Here is a 22,340-nt window from a genome sequence, read left to right as displayed (position 1 = left end):
TATTCTTTACACAAACTAGTAAATTCTAGATAAAATATTCAAAAGCTGAAACAAAATTTAAGTCCAGTCAGGGCTGAATTGATACACACAAATAATTCAATGGCTAATGTAATCATCTCAAAAACAGGTACTGTAAACACAAGCATTTAAATGTTTACACTGATAATGCAGAAACATTGTAACACATATAAATCTGTATGAGTAAATCCAAGACACAATTATCAGTAAATGAATGTAGAAAAATAAGAGATCTCTTTCCCTTGGGATCAAACACTGTGGATTGCATGATTATAAAAGGTTATTACTATAGGACAGAGTGTCAGCTTTTTGATTGCTTACCCAGGCAAACCAGTGACAATTGGCTAAAGCATATGATCTCTTAGATCTTCAAGAAAACATACTTTTTGTTCCCTCCAGGAATAATGTTCCTGTTATTAGTATTATTCTCTACAAACCATTATTTCTTTATGGCAATACATAAAGTCTTCACTCAGGTAAAGTCGATTTACAGTAAACAGTAGCAAAAAACGAAGAACAGATTATAAGATTACTATATATAACCAAATCTAAAGACAAACTTGGATTTCTTTTCCAAAGTAAAAGAATTTTAGTACTGGCACTGTAGAAATGTATACATGTTAACAAGTATCTATACACATCAGAGAAGGCCTAGAAAATACACTGGCTAGAGTTCTTTAATTTTAATTGTAGTGGTATTTCGATAAAGGTTGCTTTTTTGTGGTTATTGGGGTGTTTTGACTGATCACTCACCCCATGATAACACAAAAGTTTACTGCAAATTCATCACAGAATGTAAAATACAAACCCTCTGCGTTTGGAGAACAGCATGTTTGGACTCAGCTAAACCCAGACATTTTGTATCGTTGGTTGAAATATTGCTAAACTTTTACCAACTGGGAATCTTACAATGACAATAAAAAGAGAAAAATTGCAAGAAACTTTCATTTTGTGTTACTCTCTTTGTCATCACCTTTTTCAATTTGTTAAAAAATAAATTCCATGTTCTTCCAAGGGTACCATTTAACATGCTGCTTTTCTTACAATATTTTTCAGGGATAATATAATGTATAGAGAATGTATTACAATTGTATCCCTGGTACTTTTTCCTTTTAGTTGTTGATAAAGACTACATCCATACAATCCCTGTGGGTCTTTCTAGTATAAGTATCCTTACTTTTAGTTGTTGATAAAGACTACATCCATACAATCCCTGTGGGTCTTTCTAGTATAGGTATCCTTATAAAACCTCTCCATAAAGTGTCCTTTCTGCATTCATACAGCAGACCTTCTAGGATTTGTTCCAGTTCCAACCTTCCTGTAACACAGCTATTCCACAACCTTACCGTACAGTACAATATAAGGAACTCTACCTTGCCCCACCAGTGTCTCATAACAAAAGTGGTGAAAATCTTGGGCCAGGGCAGTACCTCTGCATTAGCAGCCATCTATACCATCCTCCCAGGGCCTTTTTACATCTTGGAGATAACAGCCTTCATGAGGTAGAGTGCACTGTGTCTGTCTACACAGGGCTGACCTGATGGAATTTTTCCATCACACACCAGTGTTTCCTGTCCCCATCCCAGGCTGACCCCTGTCCTGCAGAAGCAGGGCATGCCAGATGTCTCACGTGCAGGCTCTCTTCATCACCTGACAGATTGTACCAGTCTGTGCCTTAAAGCCAATCTAAAACCATAACGTGGACTCTACAGAGCTTAAGAACACAGCGTGTAGAGCAGGCCACTTACAAGGACCAAGTAGGAAAAAAATCCTTCTTCACCTTATGTAAGAAGGCAAGAGTAGCAGAACTTGGAAACTGAATCAGGAGACACACATTTTATTCACACTAAAAGCCAGGGATATGCTCTACTGTTTTCCAGGCCAACACACCCTTCCTCAGAACTTAGGAACAGAACCTTATAACCTCCAAAGAAATGTTTTCAAAGGGCCACAATATACTGCAGACCTTAAAAAAAAAAAAACCTGACAAAACCAGCCCCAAACCAAAACAACCAAAAAACCCCCCAAACCAAACTAGATGAAGTGACTTTGTCTCCTTATCCTAGGATAATCTGAAATTAGATGGTTTAGGAGCATTGGTCTCTTGCTCCCTAAACATGAAGACACTTTCTCAGACAAGAACCATCGAAAAGAGTCTTGTCAGCTATTGCCAATCAGTGAACAGTATTTGACCTTCAACAACACTGATTTTTCTACTACTCATTCTGTTTCACTAATGCTGGTGGAACAGTTAAAGTTCCAGATTGTGTCTAGAAAAGTAAACACCAAATTGAAAACCCATAAAATATTTAAAAATATGCAAGTACACATACCTTTATTTTAAACTAAAGGAAACATGTAAAGTAGTGCCTTTACTTCCTAGGGGTTTTAAAATAATTAACTTGACAGAAAAATCTGTTTTCTGAAGTATTTCGAAATATTTTGGAACACTTTCACCTCTACAAACAAGAACTTCATTGGATTTTCTGAATTATCCCAGTTTATTCTAGATGTGCATTAAATCCTTCATGATCTACAGATTTATTGGAATAACTCAGACAGGGAGAATGATAATGTGAGAGCAACTGCATCTCAAAACACAGCTAACAGAACTTACTACAGCATCCAGTCTGAGCAGCCAGGTTATTTAGTCCTTCAGGACTGACAGTCTGCTAGTTCATATAAGTATTCTAGCTTATTGAGCAAAAAACCTAGCACACTGAATTGTAAAGGATGTCAAAGCCTGTAGATACTGTACCATATTATGTCACAAGCTATGATGTATTTGGCAGGTGTAATTTTCTTAAGAAACTGCTGTGTAACTAACAGCTTTTAAAAATACTTATTTGTCTCACTTGTAGACTGTAAACAACTATAAAATGAATACAATATCATGTAGAAAATAGGTACATAACTCAGCCACATTTAGAATATCACATCCATAGGAGTATTTGTTTTGTCAGTACATGAAGCATGAGACTCTGGTTCAAGTTTCTATTTTCCTTGCACAGAACTCTATTTGCCACTCCAAGGGTCTATGAAGCATGTACTCTGACTCCCTAAGAGAAAAATAGGAAAAAAATGCTTTCCATATAAGTAACAGGGAAGGAAACCTTATTCCTTCTAATGTTTGTTTAGCAGCTGAACTTCAAACATTCTCTGAAAAGCAAACAACTCCAGGAAAAGGAAAATTGAAACACAACAAGCACATTGATCACATGAAAGGTTTTGAACTGCAACTGCAGATTAAATAACAGGTTAACAATGATGGGAACCAAATACATAGTTACAAACCAAGATAAAGGGAGGAACCAAACTACACAAGGTTCATGACAAGTGTTTAATTCTTCTACTGACAATTTTGTAGGGTTCCTGTTCGTATTTTATACACCCTAAAAGGAGAAATTTCTTCTTTGAGCAATGGAGGATCATGAAGCATCAATTTCACACAGAGTTTATTCTCATAACATCTTTATATGAAACAAATAGCAGGTGAAAACTTCTGCATTTTAAAGAAAATTATTTATTCTAGGTAAGATATATGAGAAAGTCAGCAAAAGACACAATTACTTGGCTTCTACTGCTTTAGGCAATAACAAATAACAAAAATGTCTCATTGCCTGGAAATATTGCATTACCGCATTGGAAAAACAAAGCAAGAGCTCCCTCTGTGTAACTCTGGATACATTGCTGTGTTGTACTGAGTTATATTTCACAATATACTGTGAATGTGAATGATGTATATTACAAATCGAAAAATTATTCAAAACAATCAGAGTTCTGAGCAGTAGACTGAACTATTTTTTTTCCCCCAATAGAAATGGACAAGAATTACAGGCTAAAATATGTAAGATTTTTATACTACATGAGTTGTTAGGAATTTCAGGCAGGAATTTCAGATGAAGCACAAGAACACTTCTGCTTGAAAGTAAGTAAAACCACACTAATACGAAACATCCCAGGAAGCTTATTATTATTGCTACAGTCAGATAACAGTAGAATTTACCATTCTCAGCTGTTTTCCATACCTCTCGGTTGAAAGCTTCCGCTCCCACAGCAGGAGCAACTCCTGAACTATCACAGATGGTTCACTATCTCACCCAGATCACCATAACAAATGATATTGACGCTGCTTAGGGTTACTTTAATATCCTGTGTAGTAAACGGCAGGCGTTCAGAACTTGTTTCATGTGTGGTTGCTCCTGTCACAGAACCAGTAATCTCCAAGAGAATGAATACCAGGCGGACAAGCAATAATTGCTTCAGCCAAATGAACTGTAATCATTTGTGTTTGCAAATTAAAATTCTGAACACAAAGGTGATTCTTTAGTGATGTAATGTAGAAATGGGAATTGTTGCGACATTTCCAGCCTATCTTTGCAAGTGTTCCTCTGCCTTATATAAACAATTCTTAGAGCTATTTGTAATTTTTCACAGAACAGCCTGCAACCAAGGAGGAAAAAATGCCTTTCTTCATGAAAAAGAATCAATAATGCATGATGGTAGTGAGCACTGTTAACATATAGTTGCTGTAGATATTACTTACTGCCTTGAAGCTGTGTAAAATAATTCTGAATGTCACTGCACTTTCTGTAATAAGAAAAAGCCATCCCTTGCTCATATTTTCCTTTCAAAAACAAAATATTTGCCAGCATATTTCAAATTTAAGTTGGAGAATTACTTTCTGTCTTGAAGTTTGTGTCAGTTTTATTTTAAATTTAATGTGCTCTGGGATAGATATGATTAATGTGAAAAGTAACTAAGATGTTAACAGCATTAAAGTCTTACTGTTCATTTTGAGGTTTCCTCCTCTTCTCCTCAGCGGCCAGGTTGACAAGTATTTTGCACAGAGAAAGGAGAACAATGAGTGCTGGTAGCATACTGACTTCACAAATTCTTTTCTCATACCCTGAGGAAAGAACAAATTTTCTTTAACTTCAGAATCAGTTGTTATCTGGCAGAAATACTTATTGCCTGTCTGTCAAAACTTCCATCAGAATGTGTCACTTTGACCAGAACACTCTTTTCTTGTCAAACTATGCTGTTGAGACAATTGCAACCTAATTGCTGAAGATATCAACCAAGACAACTCTAAGAATTTTCAGACACAGGCCAGCCTAAGAAAGCTGCTTTACGAGTCTTACAATTTATTCATAAGAATGATGGTAACCAGCCAGAATATATGATTAGAGATTTCTGCCATGGTTGCATTTTTTGTACAGTACATTCCTCTCCCAAAGAATACATTGTAAGAGGCTTGGTGCCTCTAGAATTAACAAACTTACTCAGATCTTCACAGCAGAAGTTTACTGCTGGGGTAGTAGTGAATCTCTAATTTATACTCTGGCTTTGTGGAACTCTTTATGTTGACACGTCCCCAGCACTGGATGTTGATACTGTCCATCTGAACAACCTACTCTAAAATACCAATGGAGTGGGGTTACTGGACAATTAGAAATGTGTCATAAGAATTCAGACTTTATGGCATGGAAGGTACTTCTCTAGATGTTACTAATGACTCCAGAGTTTTAATACCAATGAATTAGAGTTCAAATATATATGTAATGATCTGGTTATGATTACAGGGCAGGCAGGCATACTTTTGATAACTGTAATCTGCCCAGCAGTACCAATTTCCTGGAAATCACAGTATCAGACCTCTGGCAATTCTTTGCATGTTTTCTGGCTTCCTCAGCCTGTATAGTAGTAACTTCACTGCCTTTGTGAGATTAACTACACTAAATTTACTTGTGATGTGATCATACAGTTATTTGGGCTGACAGACCTAGTAAAATAATATCAGTCTTCCCAACCAATGGCAGAAACAGCATGAGGAGGGACAGCCAACATAGCTGAATCTTCCTTGGCTGCCAGAATGGTGGGAGGTAGACCACTGGCACCTGCTGCCTGTTAGAGGAAGTAGCTTTTAATTTTGAGTCAAAGAATAACAATTTACTCCAGGATCTAAAAGCGTATACTGAGACATTCTATTCAATAATGAAACTTTTGGGAGAAGTCTATTGTGTTGATTTATCTCTTCTGATAAAGGACATCTTAATACTGAATTGTATCTTTTGTTAATATTTAAAGTGAATCAGGCAACACCAGTGTGAATTTGCATTCATAATTCCTTTCTGAAAAGATAATTTGACATGCCCTCTTTTTTCACTTTGCTAGGTATTCAGCTTTAGTTGCAAAGATCATTTACTGTGCTAATGCCTTTCCCCTTCAAAATTGTCTGTGCTTGCCATGTCTCATGATGAATACCCATTTGTAAACAAAGTAGTGATTCATTATTATAGCTGAAGGGCATTGTTTTACCTGGATGTAAATTCATCATTTTTTAATGCATCGCAGCTTGATGCTTGATATCTCATCAAGCACTCTGAAAGCTTTGTTGACATAGATTGATGATCCAAACAATTAACTTAATAATGGCATCAGCAACTGGAGGTTAGTATTAACCAGAGAAAGAGTAGACCAAGTTCTTCCCTAGTATATGCCTAATATATCCAAATGAGATATGTTTGGGAGCTATTTATTGCAAACAATTTATTTGATCCCTTTTCTTCATTTTCTGAGCTAATTTTAAGAGTCTAGCTATACTGCACTAAGTACTCTGTGGACAACAAATGGAAGCATTTTTTTTAACAGGCTAGGTACTGTTACACATTATAAATAATTTTCCTTTCGCAGAGTAGTTTCAGAAAAGCTAATAATTTGTGAATATTCTGTTAGAGCTCAGCTGGAGATAGCTACTTCCCAGCTGTTAACTACTACACCTCACCTGAGACATGGTGTATGTATGGAGATACGCTAACTACCATGTACGTACTTCTGGTTTGCTCTAATGTATAGTAACATGACATTCAGTAAAACCTTTGTTCTTTGTTGTTTTTATAACTTGTCTAACTAGAAAAGCTTTCCTGTTTTGTTCTAGCACCATCTATCTCAATGTGTATCTCTATATGACCTGGGAACCCACTGATGAATGTATGGCATAATTTATATTCAGACTGAACAAGTAATAATTGTCTTAATGACGATCTTCTGCTATGGATTTGATGGATTCTAGAAGACTGCAACCTCAGTATTACATCCTTTGTTATCAATCTTTCTGACCACAACCTATCTGAAAACTCAGCATCTAACAGAATTCAAAGTAATAACTCTTAAAACTAGGGAACTTAGTTCTGTGGTGGTTTAACAGGGAGTCTAATGTCTTGTGCCAACTGATGCAATTGTACCTGGCAAACAGTGCATGGGAACTGCCAGTTTCAAGCTGGAGACTGACAGATGAGTAGCTTTTCTTTCTGAAGAGAGCCAGGTGCTTGGAATTAGATGTAAAGGGCTTAGGTACTGCCTTGAAGCTAAGCTTTTTCATCCTCTCTTTGATAGTAATAAATGAGAGAAATTCATGAGTCAGAGGACTATAAAAGTACCCTGGATCCAAAGATGACACCTGCCACCATCTGTCTGCCTCTTTTTTTTTTTACTTTTTTGAAGTTTTTTACACTTTTTATAGCATGGATAATTTCTACATCCTCATCACTCCCTTCCTCTACCAGAGTTTTTTAACTCAGATTTGGAACAAATTCTTCAGATATTTCACAGCAGTTGATATGTCTTTAATGGTACAGCTAGTGGCCTCATGTTAACACAAATCCTTTTCCACTTGTACATCTGGCACCACACAAAAAGTGTGAGTGCTTAGCTAAGTAATCTTCATACCTGTAAGAATTCAGGCATGACTACACACAGACAACAACTTGTATTTGCCAGGTCTGTTGCATGCATCAATGATCTTGCAGTTTTAATTTACTTGCAGAAGCAAAAAAACCTTATATGTTAGATGTGAAGGTACTTTTCACTGCCTTAAAAACCCTGATTTTAATACAGTTATTAACAAATTAAACAAGCACTGGTAACTGTTTCTTGTATTAAGGTGCCGGGTATGCTCAATATAGGCTTGTTTTTGAGAGAGGCAAAAATCAGATTAAAATAATTCTAAAGAAACAGACTGTTAGTGATGATACAAAATGAAAATAAAAATGATGATACTCCATATAGTATGTATTTTTTTTTGCTTAAGTCTAATGCATTAAAAAAAAAAAAAAAAAGCTGAGAAACGGAGGATGGTGACCGGTAAAGACCAGGGATAAAAGAAGAGGAACTACCAGAGAGCTGCATTCAGCCAGGTAAACTGGAGGTCTAGTAGTGGACCTGAAGTATGATAAGCTGCAGGGAAAACAAGAATGCATACACAAGCTTGTATTTTAAATTAATTTTTCTGAAATCTTTCAGTTCTAGATTAAATTCTTTTCTACTGCTCATAACTTCTGAAAAGCAGTGAATCTAAGTTGAACCTGAAGAGGTAAAGGGGAACAAATCTTTATCCTCTTTTATAATCTAAGAGTAAGAATTCATTCAAGAAAACAGGCTTGAAGTTAAAAGAGAATATTTTTATGAAGCACATAATTAATGTGTTGAACTCCCCACCACAAGATAACAATGATGTGATAGCAGCAGACAGGAAAAGCATGTATTTAATGTTGTTGCACTAGACAGAATATTAAAATGTATTTTCATAGACGTAAAGCAATTAGAGAATTGCTAGTCATATCTGATGTTTTGACAAAGCAAAAAAAGCAAGGAAATGAGAGTGAAATAATACTTTATCCCCTTATTAAAACATCACTGTTATTACAACTGTTATGCAAAACAGATCGTGCACCACAACTCAGATTCTGAGAACTTGAACTTTTATTGTGCATCTCTTAGTTAAGATCTCTCCTTCCCTTCAACTCTACTCCTTTTCTAAGACAAATGTGTACATCTTGGATTTTATCCAGTCAGATCTACTGTGTATAGTAGTCTGGTGAAGATTTGTAAATAGTGAATGGATAAGATAAAGTGGTGTCTTTGACAGGCAAAATTAATGTGATGCATGGTCTGAAATACACAACTGTTCTAAACATCAAAAAAGTACTTTCTTCAAACATTGCTCAAATTGGATTAAACAGAAGTAGGATAGCTAAATATTTTGTTCACTAGCTAAATATTTTTTTCCACTAGCATATGCACATGAACCTTTTCCTTTAGTTTGAGGAAAATGCATAGTCCCTTTTAAAGAAGGTTAAGTGTGTACACAGGTGTGTGCCCAGCCCTCATCCAGCAGCCCAAGTACTGCCAATTGGGAAGATATGCTTTACAGCCTGTGCTGTAAAAAATCTCCTTTGTCCCTGAGATTTGTGTAGAAAACTGTAGATCATCTTAAAATGTTCTAAAGATATAGTGATGTCAAAGTCCCCCCCCCAAAAACCAAAGAAATTATCAATGCTATAACATTCTTAAGTCTGAGTATTCTAGCATTGACATTTGTAAAGAGATGTCAGGCAATGTGAAAAGTTAGTTAGTTTCAGCCTAATTGAAAAATCTTTCTTTTGATTTTTTTTAAATGGATGTGCAATTTGTTTCAGCTTTGCTGGAGTATTTGATGTTGGCCACCATCAGTTCCTTTAGAATAATAGATAAATAGACTACTTATTTGGTTTGGCATACCAATTCTTGTGACAGACTAGCCTATTTTACTTCTGTAGCTTGCCTTTCTAAGAGTAGTGTAGGTGGGATCATGAACTTCTCAGTAGAAGCCCATTAGGAAACCTGTCTTCATCTTGGTAGATGCTCATTAGGAAACCTACCTTCTTCATTTTATAAGTAACTAGGTCTAAACAGAGATAGATGTGTCAGTTATAGATTACATATAGGTTATTTTCATACTCAGTGATTTCTATTAGCACAGAAATTGAAATTTTCAATATAGGACTACGCAGATGCAAAGCACTACATTATTTTATGCAATATATTGTTACAACTTTTAACAAGAAGTTGGAATTAAAATGTCTGCTACTAGTTTACACTGAGAACACAGAAAATACCACTAGTACAAAACATATTATGCCATTTTATAGACAGAGCTATAATGAAAACATTGCTAAAGCAGTAAGAGTTGCCAACTACTGATGAGACTCAGGAGAAATTCTTTAACAGATGTTTCCCACATCAAACAGATACTTATCCCTCTCTGATTACCATGATCTTGAGAATTCATGGCTTGATTCAATGATCAACACCTCTTCATCAGTCACATAAAAATAAAAAAAATATCTTGCAATAGGTTTTTCCTTCCACACAGCAGCTGATAAAATATATTATGGCTGTAAGTCCCTTACGGTGAAGTTGTACTACAGCATTCTTGTGCTCATGACATACTCAGGATCCTGTCAGCACATCGGTCATACACTGATGAATACACATCTCCTTTGCCATTTAAAAACCTACTATCCTAACAGTGACTAGTGACTACTGTACTACAAGCTGACATTATCATGCACACTTCTTTAAAATTTCAACTGCTGTCCTCCAGATTATTTATTATTATTTACTGCAAATTTAGTTCAACAAGCTTCCCTTGACAGCTATTATTTATTATTTTTAAATGTCCCTAACATACAACACACTGAATAACATTCCATCTGGATAGCCTCTTTCTTTAGCTGGAAGTTTCATCATTAAACAATGTTTAGACACCTATCAAGTACAGATATCAAACTCTTTCTAGAGGAGGAAGTCATCACCTAAAGAAAAAGCTTTAGCAGCTTATACCTTGACTGCAAACAGCAAGAAAACAAGCCTGGAAATATGGAGGGTCAAATGAACACTGTTTGAACACAACAGCCAGTTCTATTTGTTTCATCTTCTTTAATTTATAGAAATCTTCAAACCTAGGTCACACTAATAATATTTTTGTATCTATAACATACACTTCATTCGTAAAATAACTTGCTCAGTTCACAGAACATACATCGTACACATAACACCAGTGTACAGTGAACTACACTCATTCTTACACACAGAATACCTTGAAATGAGCTGTAGCAAACAGACACTGAAAAGAAATTCTTGCCAAGGCAATGTGAGAGGTCCCTTGATTTTCCACATTATTAGAAAGTTTTAGAATTATGTTGTAGCTTTTTGTCACATTTTATACTTTTTCAGTTTTCACTGATTTTCATAAGGAAAATAACACAGCTCAATGTAAGTGTTCTACTGCTTTTCATTTCCTTTAATATTTATCCTGGTAGTATGAATAATAACTCAGGTACCTGGAATGGCATGATTTATTTTTGCTATATGGCCCATGCTATAGTTTCTTGTGAATGGGATGAAAGTAACCGGCATCTTGTGCCAAGACAAATTACTTCTTAAATAGAAATAAGATCTTTACAATAATTATTTTTAATTCAATTAAAGTCTTTTGTTACTTTTCATAGGTGAGTCAGGAGTAATAATTCAATTGAAAATTGAATTTTTCAGCATAGATGTGGCATAAAAAAACCAAACCTCTTGATTATCAATAAATATTTTTTTTATAGTAAGTAATCTCTTTTAGTCTGGAACACAAGAGAGAGCAAAGCACTGAATAATCAGATAAATCCAGCTAAACTGTTTTTTGGAATTACATCCTGGGCAACAGTGAAATTGAACATCTGAACTTAGCCCAGCAGCTTAAAACATACACTTCAAAAAACATCACCTTGCCTATCTCTTGCACATAAATCATAGAGTACCACCTTGCCTGTGCAGCCCTTACTTTCTCAATTGCTAAAAATTGCTGGCATCATTAACTGACTTCATATTACGCTATTTCTCTTTCTGCCGAACCTGTCATCACCTCATTTTCTCCTGCATCCCCTGGTTTGACAGATGCACTTGCAGTAATACTTTTCCAGTTTTTGACTTATTCAGATTCTGCTATATTGCCAGCTTCCTCCTGAGAGCGCTGCTGGATCAGGAGCCTGCTTCCTGTGCTTGCACATAGAACTGAAGCAGAGTTCCAAGCACCACAAGAACTGCAATCTTGTGTCCTATAGTTAGGCTGCTTATTTCCAACATAACACATGCTGTGCAGATTTATCCATGATCCAACAGAAACAAATGACTTTTCCAAAGGAAATTCATGCAGCCCACATTACTGTGGTCTAGACATCTCTGTCTCATTGACAGGGACAGGGAACACGCCTTACCTATACACAGTCCACACAGAACATTGAAGTGCATTCATCGCTTCCGGAAAATCAAGCAGGTTTTTATTCTGTGTTGTTTGCATGTGCCTGATTTTTAGAGCTGGTGATTATAGCTATTCTTTTGGGTACTTTACAAGACCATGTATAAAATTGGCATGTAATAAATAATGAGTTTCATTTTTCTTTTAAAAATAACTTTTAAACAGGAAACTATAGTGGTGATTGCAGCATGGATAGATTGATATGGAGCCCTATCAAAATCATGCAACTGCTGACACAACATTATTTCAGTAGGGAATTTAAGGAGAATTAATCAAAAACCACCCCACTTTTCTAGAAAATCTTATAATCAAATAAGTTTTGTGACATTGTTAGATCACACACCATTTTGTTTAAAAGCTACTCATAAAGATGTGAAGTAAATTAATCCACCTAAAAAATCTAAAAAAGTAGTCACCAGTATCAAGTTAGGGTGCCTGTAGAGGGGTCTGTCAAATGCTAGTCAGCTTTTTTAACTTCAGTACTTACTATAATTACAATTACTGTACTGATAAAAGGTATACTGATATTGAAGGGAAAATGTGCAGACTTTGTGTCTGAAGAGTACTGTAGTTCACTCTTTTGCTCAAGTAAGAACCAAACCACACTGGTTTTACTATCTTACCCATTACCCCTGCTATAAAGGAAACCCTGTATCTCATGTAGCTGTTACTTCTCTCAAGCTGCTGAGTGTTTAATTGCAACACAAACAGTGTTTCTATGTGTAGCTCATACAAAGCATGCGCAACCACAACCCGTAAAATAACCCAAACATGGCTTCAGGCAAAGAGAAACCGTTCTCACAAATTACTCTTATCTTCTTAATATTTGTCTTTATTTTTAGTCTGCTTTTATTTCTAGCCCAGCTAGGATCCTAGAGTTATTTCTGTGTAATATCTGCCAATTCAATTAATGGTCTGTCTACTCCGTCTTCCAGATCATTAATGAAGATGTTAAATAAAACCAGTTCTAACACTAATCCCAGGGTGCCTTGGCAGACATTTCTCCTCACAACATAATTCATCATACCCTTTGTTTGGAGATTGCTTGGATGATACAGCTGATGTAAAAGAATGCCGCCCACCTGCTTGGCTATGTTATCCACAGGGAACATATTACACCAATTACAAGAAAACTTCACTGACTTTATTTGCTTCTTGCTGCAATCCAGAAAATGAAGAGTGTTGAAAAGGTTCTAGAGAAGAGCTCTAAACTTTTTGATACCTGAGAGACAGTTCACCAACCAGATCACTGGGAATGCTCTTCCTAGAAGCACATTTCTACTTTTTGAAAAGAAGACCTGATAAATTAACAGAGATAGAGATGCAAAATCTCAGGTTAAAGAAAAAAAAAAATAAGAAGGCTCAAACCCATCAATTCCTAAAAGAAAGCAACCTATTTGATGAAAGTGCTCCCAAACCAGAGTATATCAAGCTGAAAATCAGCTTCCTCTGAATCTTTGATAGCAAAATCTATTTACCTGAAGTTAAGCTGTATTTAAATTACTTTGTACTTTGTACTTCTACAGATGGAGAATTCTCTGGATAATTTTGCACCCCAGATAATGATCAATGTAATGTTGTTACACGGTATCACCAACTTAGTGGTGGTTTTCTTAGTGGTTGAAACTCCTGGCGTAATCTCCTTACTCCTTACTGGCAAATCAGCATACAGATGGTCAAAGCAAGGCCTTTCCCCCTTTGAATAAATAAATAAAAATAAGACATTATGTGGTCATTGTGAGTTTCAACAGTTTTTATTCTATTTTTATAAATAGTTTATATAATCTCTATAGTGGAAGCTTCCCACTATTACAAAAAGATACCAGGGGCCCTACATTTTAAAACAGCAGTCAGCTTAAACCCAAGATTACTGCAGCTGGTATTCTTAATGGGTAATTTCATGATTCAGATATTATTCATGTTGTTTGTGGATATAAATGGCTTTTTTTTATGAAGTTCTTTCAGTTTTCTTCATCAGATTCTATATAGTATTAACCAACATTAATCTTTCCCTAGTTACTCCAGTGTCTAAAACCTTTTACAGTGATGACACTTTTATTCATTGATTTATACAGCCTCTTTTTTTTTTTTTTTTTTTTTAATCAGATCTGACTTAAGATGGGCAGTAGAACAGTCTACAACTACTTATCGACAACCCTCTTTTGTCTGTGATGGGCCACACTCTAAATAAAAAAAAATCTCACCATTATCACCATAAATCTGCATGATGAAACTAAAGCCGAAGGCTGAAATATAGTAGAGAGAGTTCAAAATACCTGAAAGCAAAAGGAATAAATCATTCATAGTATTGCAGTGTTGCCAACACTTACACTGAAAAAGTGCATCCTAAAGCAAGGTTTTGTCCTTTTTGAACTTTCTGGTACTCCTGTCAAACCTTTGTCTCCTCATGTTCTATCAGGTTATACTCTGCCAAAGCAACCTTCTCTCCACTTCACAAATCACAGGAAACTTTTTTGCACAGAAGCCCACCTCTTACTGCTGTAGCAGTTTAATCAGCAACTGTATTTGACAGTCCCCTGACAATAGCTCTTAGATACAGTATTTCATTATCAGGAGGGGAAAAAATAAATAAAGCATGAGTTGGCAGCATGTGCAGAATACAATTTGGAATTTGTTTGAGTAACAAAGAATTTCACACAGTATTCAAAACCACAGCAAGAGCAATATGGCGGATGAAGAGTGTAGATCTTAGACTCACGGGAAACAAGCAGATTGGAAGAAACCTCTGCTCAGCTAGTCCCACTCAAAGCAAGGCAATATTCAAAGTGCGATCAGGTTCCATAGGGTTTTTTCCCCAAGAGGACTCTGGTAGGGTGGAGATTTCATATGCACTCTGGACAACCTACTCCTGGTTCTTAACCTCTTTTCATGAATTTATCTTTTTTTTTTTTTTTTTTTTTAATATGTATAGAAAAAGATGTCCATTCCTGAATGCATTGCGTTGCCTCTTGTCCTTTTGCAGTGAGCCTCTGAGAAGAGCCTCTGCATCCTTAACAAATTTCCTTTTTCTTAAGCAGGTGAAGACAGAAATCAGAGAAGTGTAGAAAGCCTTGCCTTTCTCTTCTGCTAAGCAAATACTGCTTTCTCAGCTTCTTGCCATCCAGCTTGTTCTCCAGCCTCCTAAACATGTTGGTGGAGCTCGGCTGGACTCACTTTAGTTTGTCAACGTCTTCCTGTGCTGAGAAATCCAAAGCTACACACTGGAGTCTAGGTGTGGTTTCCTATGATATAACAAAGCAGAACCCAGCACCTCCCGTGACGTAACTAAGCAGAACCCAGGGCTTCCTGTGGTATAACTTAGCAGAACGCACGGCTCCCCGTGACACGATTAAGCACAACCCACGGCTCCCGGTGCCGTTCTCCCGCGTGGCCACACGGGCGCGCTGCCGGCTCGCGTTCCCCGTGCCCGCGGGCCGCCTGCAGACCCATCCTGCCGCGCTGCTTCGCCGCCACCCAAAGCCCCGCCGAGCACTTGTTGCAGGGGTTATTCCACCCCAGTAGCTGCACTTTGAAAAAGAGGCATTCTCTCGCCTCTGTACAAGCCCAGAGTTCTTTGTTTCTGACTTTCCTCACGTCTACAAAATACACTGCATCTATTCACTCTGAAACCCAGCAAATCATTTACCAATTCTGCTCTTTGAGGCCTACATTTGTTTTCTTTTTTTTTTTTTTTTGCTTCCTTCTAACCCCTTGAGAGGAAAAAAAAAAAAAAAAAAAAGAAATTTGACTGGTCCTCCTCTGCTTTCCTGTCTTGAAAGCCAGGAATGAAATGAAAACCTCAGCTGCAGTAATGATATGCTGCTTCCTTCCAGCCAGGAGGAAAAATCTTTCTCAAATCTCCACAAGGACAGGCAGAAATTCATAAAGAGCTAAAGCTTTTTATCCTACATCAAAACTCTCTCTAGCCTTTACCAAACTCAGCAAGATCTATCCTTTCCTTCCAAATTGTTACCCTTGACTAAGGCTCAAGAATAAAGTAGTGATTGTAAGCTCTTTGGGACAGTCAGGAAGATAGACATCACTTTTGGGTAAAATGAGTACCTTGGAAGACAAAAATAGAAATAAAGTTCATAAAATGGGACATTCACATTACTTTCATTAGCCAATTTGAGTTCTGTTTTGCATTCTTTCTTGCTGATAGGGTTGCAAGTAATAAATATATGTATGGAAGGCATCCAGTTTTGTTTAATTCACTGGCATTGTCTGAGGAGCAATGAATCATGTCAGAGATTTAAAGGGATTACTGACAGAGAAGAGTGTAACCTTTCTTCCAATACAGCAGCTGTTCTGAAAAATTTCCATAATAACAGTTGCTTTTAATTATATAAAGAATTGCAAAGCCTTTTTAGCTTCATATCAATAATGCAGCTTTGATTCCAAAGTTGCTAAAGAGATAATCCTCGGCCTTTTTTGTCAGGGCCAGTTTGTGAATAGCAATGATTTAAATCCCAATGTCATCTTTTTTTTTTCTAAGGAAGGAAAGAATAGTCTTTATTTCCTTGGAACTTGGACTGAAAAATTACAAACAATGCTTGGAAAACATTATTCTCATAAGAGTCCTTCAAGAAATTCTACTGATGCCTAAACAGACAGACGTAAAATAAAAGTATCAGAAGTATGGAATAGATATGAGAAGAAAACAAAATTCTAAAATATCTAGTCAAACATTACTGATAAGAATAAATCATAAATCTCTATATCTAGAATTGGCGTGTTTTACTAAAGAAGGATTATTTTTAGTAATTTTCAGGGCCCTTCCAAGTCAGTAAAAATTGCATTTCTTTATCTTCCACTCTTCCTGCTTCTCTCTGTGATTAAGTACTGGCCTCTGACTGCTTAATGCTTATTCATTCCTCATTTTCTGGGCAGATCACTAGTTTGTGAACGTAATTAGAGACCCCTGCTATCCCTTCTAAGCCTTGAATCTTCAGGCTAATTAAAATGGAGTGCTGCACATATACACACAGCTGATAAAGGCTTATAGCAAGGTACTAGGAGTCATTCTATTTGTGTCACAATAAAAGTAAAAACTCATTGCAACTGCTAGGACAGAGCAACATTTTTGCTATGGTCCTCTTTTGTGGTTTAAGAATGGTATCCTCCAATCAAGTCTTCTCACTGAGACATTCCAAACCATGTACTACTCCCTTGCTTCTCCTTTCCCTCCCCTCCCACTCTGCAGAGAGCTGGAGAGGAGAACTGGAGGCACAAAAGGCAAAGATCATGCAGTGACTGAGATAACAATTTACTGGAAACAGTAATGAGATAAGAAAACAAACAGTAACAGCAACAATATTAAAAGCAAAAGTGTACAAGAGAGAAAGGGATTCACATGCAAAAATGCTCACCGTGGGGCTCAACCTGACCGAAGCCATGTCACCCCAACCACTCTCTCTGACTTGGCACTGGCACCATGCTTATGTGAGCAGTAGGAGCCCTTCTCCCTGGAAGAGTCCTTTTCCCTCACCCCTGTCGATGACCTGAGGTGGTACAGAACAACCTGTGGGTCCCAGCCATGCCCCCTCCCAGCTACTGCAAAAATTAACCCTGTCCTGGCCAGAATCAGGACACTTTCATTGTATTTTGCCCAGCAAATACCATTTATTTTGTTCTTAGAACTTCATAAATCTTCTAATACTATCTATGCTTTTGAACGAATATTATCTTAATATTTTCCAGTACAGCATTGAAGTATAACATTTAAAGTTGAAGAAAATATGGTAAATTCTTCATCAAGATCACATTCTCCTAATTCCTCTTGTTTTTCCTTGAGGTGTTAATCTTTAACGTAAAACATCCAGGATAAGTGAATATACCTCAAAGCAGTGCACATATAAATGCAATATAGACAAGAAGGCTACAAAGAATTTTTCTGCCTCTCTCCAGGCACCATATTTCTCCTTTCATCTGTTTTAGTATGTAGATAGCCTAGAGGCGCTGCTAGACACTTTATCTTAAAGATCTTCAAGACTTTACCATTTGTATAAACTACTGCATAATTTAAATGTTTTCATTTCTCCTCCAGACAAGTTTAGTAACTTTTACTTAATTTGGGAGGAGCCAAAATCCATCAACAAAACAAGGAAAACTCCTGGCCCTGAACTGTGTCTCAAGATACAGTCAAGTTATGAGCAGTGTTCATAAATGGCCAAGAAGGTTGTCTGTACTTACCCCATGAATATCCAGCTTCAGTAAGATCTGCTGTCCCCATCCTGAGGCAGTTGCACTTTGCTGTCATATTGTTTCTTCAAATAAAGTTAAACTATGACTGTAAATTAGATTATGCCGTTCTGAATGGGTACAGGCATCTCTGCTGACTGATTCGAATATCTAAAAGCAGAGTGTGTACCTGGAAAGGGAATAAGAACTTTTAAGGAGTTAGAGTTTTCAGTACAAACTTATAAAGTACCTTTTTATTTTTTTCAAGTATCTTCCAAACATTTTATTTCTGAATTTAAGTACGGTCTAAGTCAGTTCTACTCCAATACTAATCTATAATTTAAGAATTGCAAAGGATCTTTTCTCCTTTGGGTATAATATTTTGAGAAAAAGATTCAGGAAAGAAATTTGAAATGCATCATTTTGTACTACAGTGAACATTTCTGAACAAATTAATATAATTTTTGATCTTTCTTTTTTTCCAGTTTTGCTTTCTAACACAAAAAACCCTCACTTAACTAAACTCCCAGCTTCACATCAACAGTGAACTTGCTGAGGAGACATTCTAATCTTTCTGCCAAGTCTTTTCCTAAGAAGCTAAGTTTCTGCTGTAGCCAATTATCTCCACCTAGAATGTGCTCATAAATCAAGACTTGATACCAGTTTCTTTATACCTCATATGTAGATAGAATTGTTTAACTATCTCTACATATCTTGTGTTTGGAGTATGCTCCAAGACATGTAGTTTCTTGTAATGTTTACATGGTCAACTCAAACAAAAACATGGTGAGGAGTGTTGTCTCACTTGGGAGTGGTCTCCGCAATTCCTTCTCCTGCTGGCTTAAAATAGTCACACAAGCAGGAACACATCTAGGTTCAAAGCACTCCATATGATTTGAAGCAGCATATGGACTCGATCTTGTGTCACCAAAGGAACTGCCATTTTCACTGGGTTACTAGATACTCTGATGGAGAAAAGAAGAGGAATCTTTCAGTAAAAAATTACAATTAAAAAAAAAAAAGGTCGATGGATACTGAATACTTGAGAACATAACTTATTAATGACACCATTATGACACAGATTCACTTCCAACAAGCCAAAATTAAATTCATAATCTCTAAAGCCCCTGTCACTATTAATTGCAAAATCACAGCTGTAGATCAGAATATTCTTCCAGAGGTAATTCTACTACAAAACATAAAGTTTGAGGTGGCTATGTTCAGCAGTCATATGTTGAAAATTATATTTGATAATTCCAAGCTAATCTAAATGACCTTGGTGACAGCCATAGCTCTAGTGAAACACAAAGTATGTTATGCAAAGAAAAAGCATTCTGATAAGGGGAATGGCTCAGAAAGGCGTCTTTTCTAGTCTACTGCATACTTTCTCAGGAAAGCTCTAGGATCAATTTTCTCCACTTCCCAGGGGAAGGATGCACCACTGATTGGATTGCTACAGCAGCTTAAAGAAGCTGCCACATTCTCTTTTTTGAAAAAACTGCTTTGCTTGGATTTCTAACCAAAGCAGCTGTTTCACTGCTATGAGTCCAGACTGCAGAGAGGCATCTAGGAAACTCCATTGGCACTTCCAGACAGTACCTGGCTCAGCACACAACTGCATCATGTTCTCTGACATAACTCTCCCCTTACACTGCATAAGGGAAACAGGGTGACTGCTCGAACGTTCGCAGCGGGGTATCCAATAGAAGGAATTACCATTGTTCCCTGTGTGGCTAATGGAGAGAGAGACCTAATGAGGCCCCTGCTCTAAATCACTGCCTGGTGAGGTGCCTACCTATTGCCACTGATTACATAGAGAATTCAGAGTTTCCAACACCTTAGGTATATAGTATACTCGATGGACCTCAATTATTACTGAATTGTAGGGAGTGTGAACAGCTTGCCTGTCTCTTTTTAATCCTGACTCCTTCTTGTGGATTTAATCCTTTGGTCTGAGCAGCAGAAAACTTCAAATTTAAGAGAGATTATTTCCACTTCCCCACCCCACTCCCCCCCTACCTGAGCAAAGTCCAAGAAATTAACACAGTATGAAGGTCTCTTTGGAAAGAAGTAGGGTCTTCGGTGTTTGGAAGCAATCTGTATCTAATTCCTGATTGAAAATAGCCAAACTACTCTGCTGAAAACGAACATGTCAAACTAGCCAAGGTTTTCAAAGGGGTTGCATTTTTCATCTCTAGGGAAATCAAGGATTGCTATAGAGATAAAAAGCTATCTTTTCTAAAAGAGTGGTATCTTGTTTACAGCCGACCAGTCACTGAGAGGTGAACTATCATACTCTTAATCACTACGCAGGGAAATTCTGGTAATATTGTGACAATATTGAAAAAACAGTAATTTTTAAAAATAGAGTTGCACACATAATTAAGCAGTTTAGGGTTTTTTGCATTCTCTGTCTGTCTAGTTCTAAAGCATGTCCTCATTGGAAACTTCGAGTACAATACGTACTTGTATAAGTATTTTTCTTTCTTCTTTAGTATATGAGTTGGAACCCTAAGAATATGCTTATCTGTGACTAGCTTTCAATAGGTAGAAATTAGGAGAGAACTATTAAATCTCAACTATCCCTTTTACCTCCAAACCATTAATCCATTAATTACTCCATTTTGAACACATACTCCATGTTCAGTGAGAATGGTATGTAAGCTGTAGCATTTTAGTATGGCTGCAACAACGAAATAAATGCAAGAAACTCTCATACTAAAGCTGTTATTCACAACTTGGTTAAATATTTTTATATTGATACTTCACTGCAGTTTCCAAAGAACCTCCTTGATTTCTGTCTTTACAATAACTGCAGCTGTAAAAACAAAGCCACAATAGTATGGGCTTTTTTGTAAAAGAAAGCAAGACCTCTCTACCAATAAAAGAATCCAAACACTCAGGGCATTATTTATTTTCAGATAACTGACAAAAAATAATTTAACTATGTGTCCGTATCAACTATTGCATGACCCTCAAAAATCACTGACAGATCAGGAATTTATAACCAGAACGCATTCCCTGGACAGTGACTATTTGGATTAATTGCATTAAGAGACTTAATTTTGAAGGATTTCGGAATGTTTTTACAAGGTTTAGGAAGGATTTCATTGGGATTACATGATGAGCAATTCTGAGTGTGCTTAACTGTTCACATTAACTCTCTAGGCAACCATGAAACAGATCAGTCATCTACTGATTATTAATTCTTATCCAAGATTTTGTCACCATAAAGGGCACACCTTTGCAGTTCAGTGTACACTTCAACCAGCCAGTAGGAAAAAAACCCCTATGCCTCAGCAAGGATCTCAGTGCTGATGTTCTTCGGACTGCTGGATTTGAACAGGGTGTGCTTGTACTCTGCATATTTCTCTTCTCTTGTGTTGCCTTCAGAAAAATGTAATTTTACAATTTGATCTAAAATTATATTTGTTGGTCTATATTTAAATTGATCTATATTTGCTGTATGATAATATTCCTTGCCAACTCCATTTTCAAAACTCTAATAATTGCAAATTCAACATAGGTATTTAAATTGAGCACCAATGTCCTAAGATTAAGATATTAATTCAAGGGAGAAAATATGCATAAACTAAAAAGTTTTAGCAGTTGGATGTCGGTAGCTCTACTTGCACAAATTAGCTACATCAATTTTATGCCAAATGTCCTGTTACATGAACTGGGACAACAAGGCAGAGAATCAGGGCTTCTATACAAATTCTGGAAATCTGAATAAAAAAAGAATTGCATCCTTTTCATAATTCTGAGAAGCCTGAAGTTTTAGAAAGAAATGTATTTTTCTGGTTTAAATTTTTTTCTCTAATGAGATCACAACTGCAGTAATATACAAAAAACATGAGTGTCCAATTCTAAGCACACTGTTCTGTTTTATGCTGCTATCTGAAGATAAATATGCAAATGCACAAACAAATCAAGAAATGATGCCTGCAAACACCACTGGGAAAAATAGCAGCAGGAGCTGTGCACAGAGCTCCAAGAACGGGGGACAAATTTA

The sequence above is a fragment of the Corvus hawaiiensis genome, chromosome 5, assembly GCF_020740725.1.
Source record: "Corvus hawaiiensis isolate bCorHaw1 chromosome 5, bCorHaw1.pri.cur, whole genome shotgun sequence".
NCBI classification, from domain to species: domain Eukaryota; kingdom Metazoa; phylum Chordata; class Aves; order Passeriformes; family Corvidae; genus Corvus; species Corvus hawaiiensis.
The sequence above is the reverse complement of the archived record's forward strand: the minus strand, read 5'-3'. Positions refer to the sequence as shown.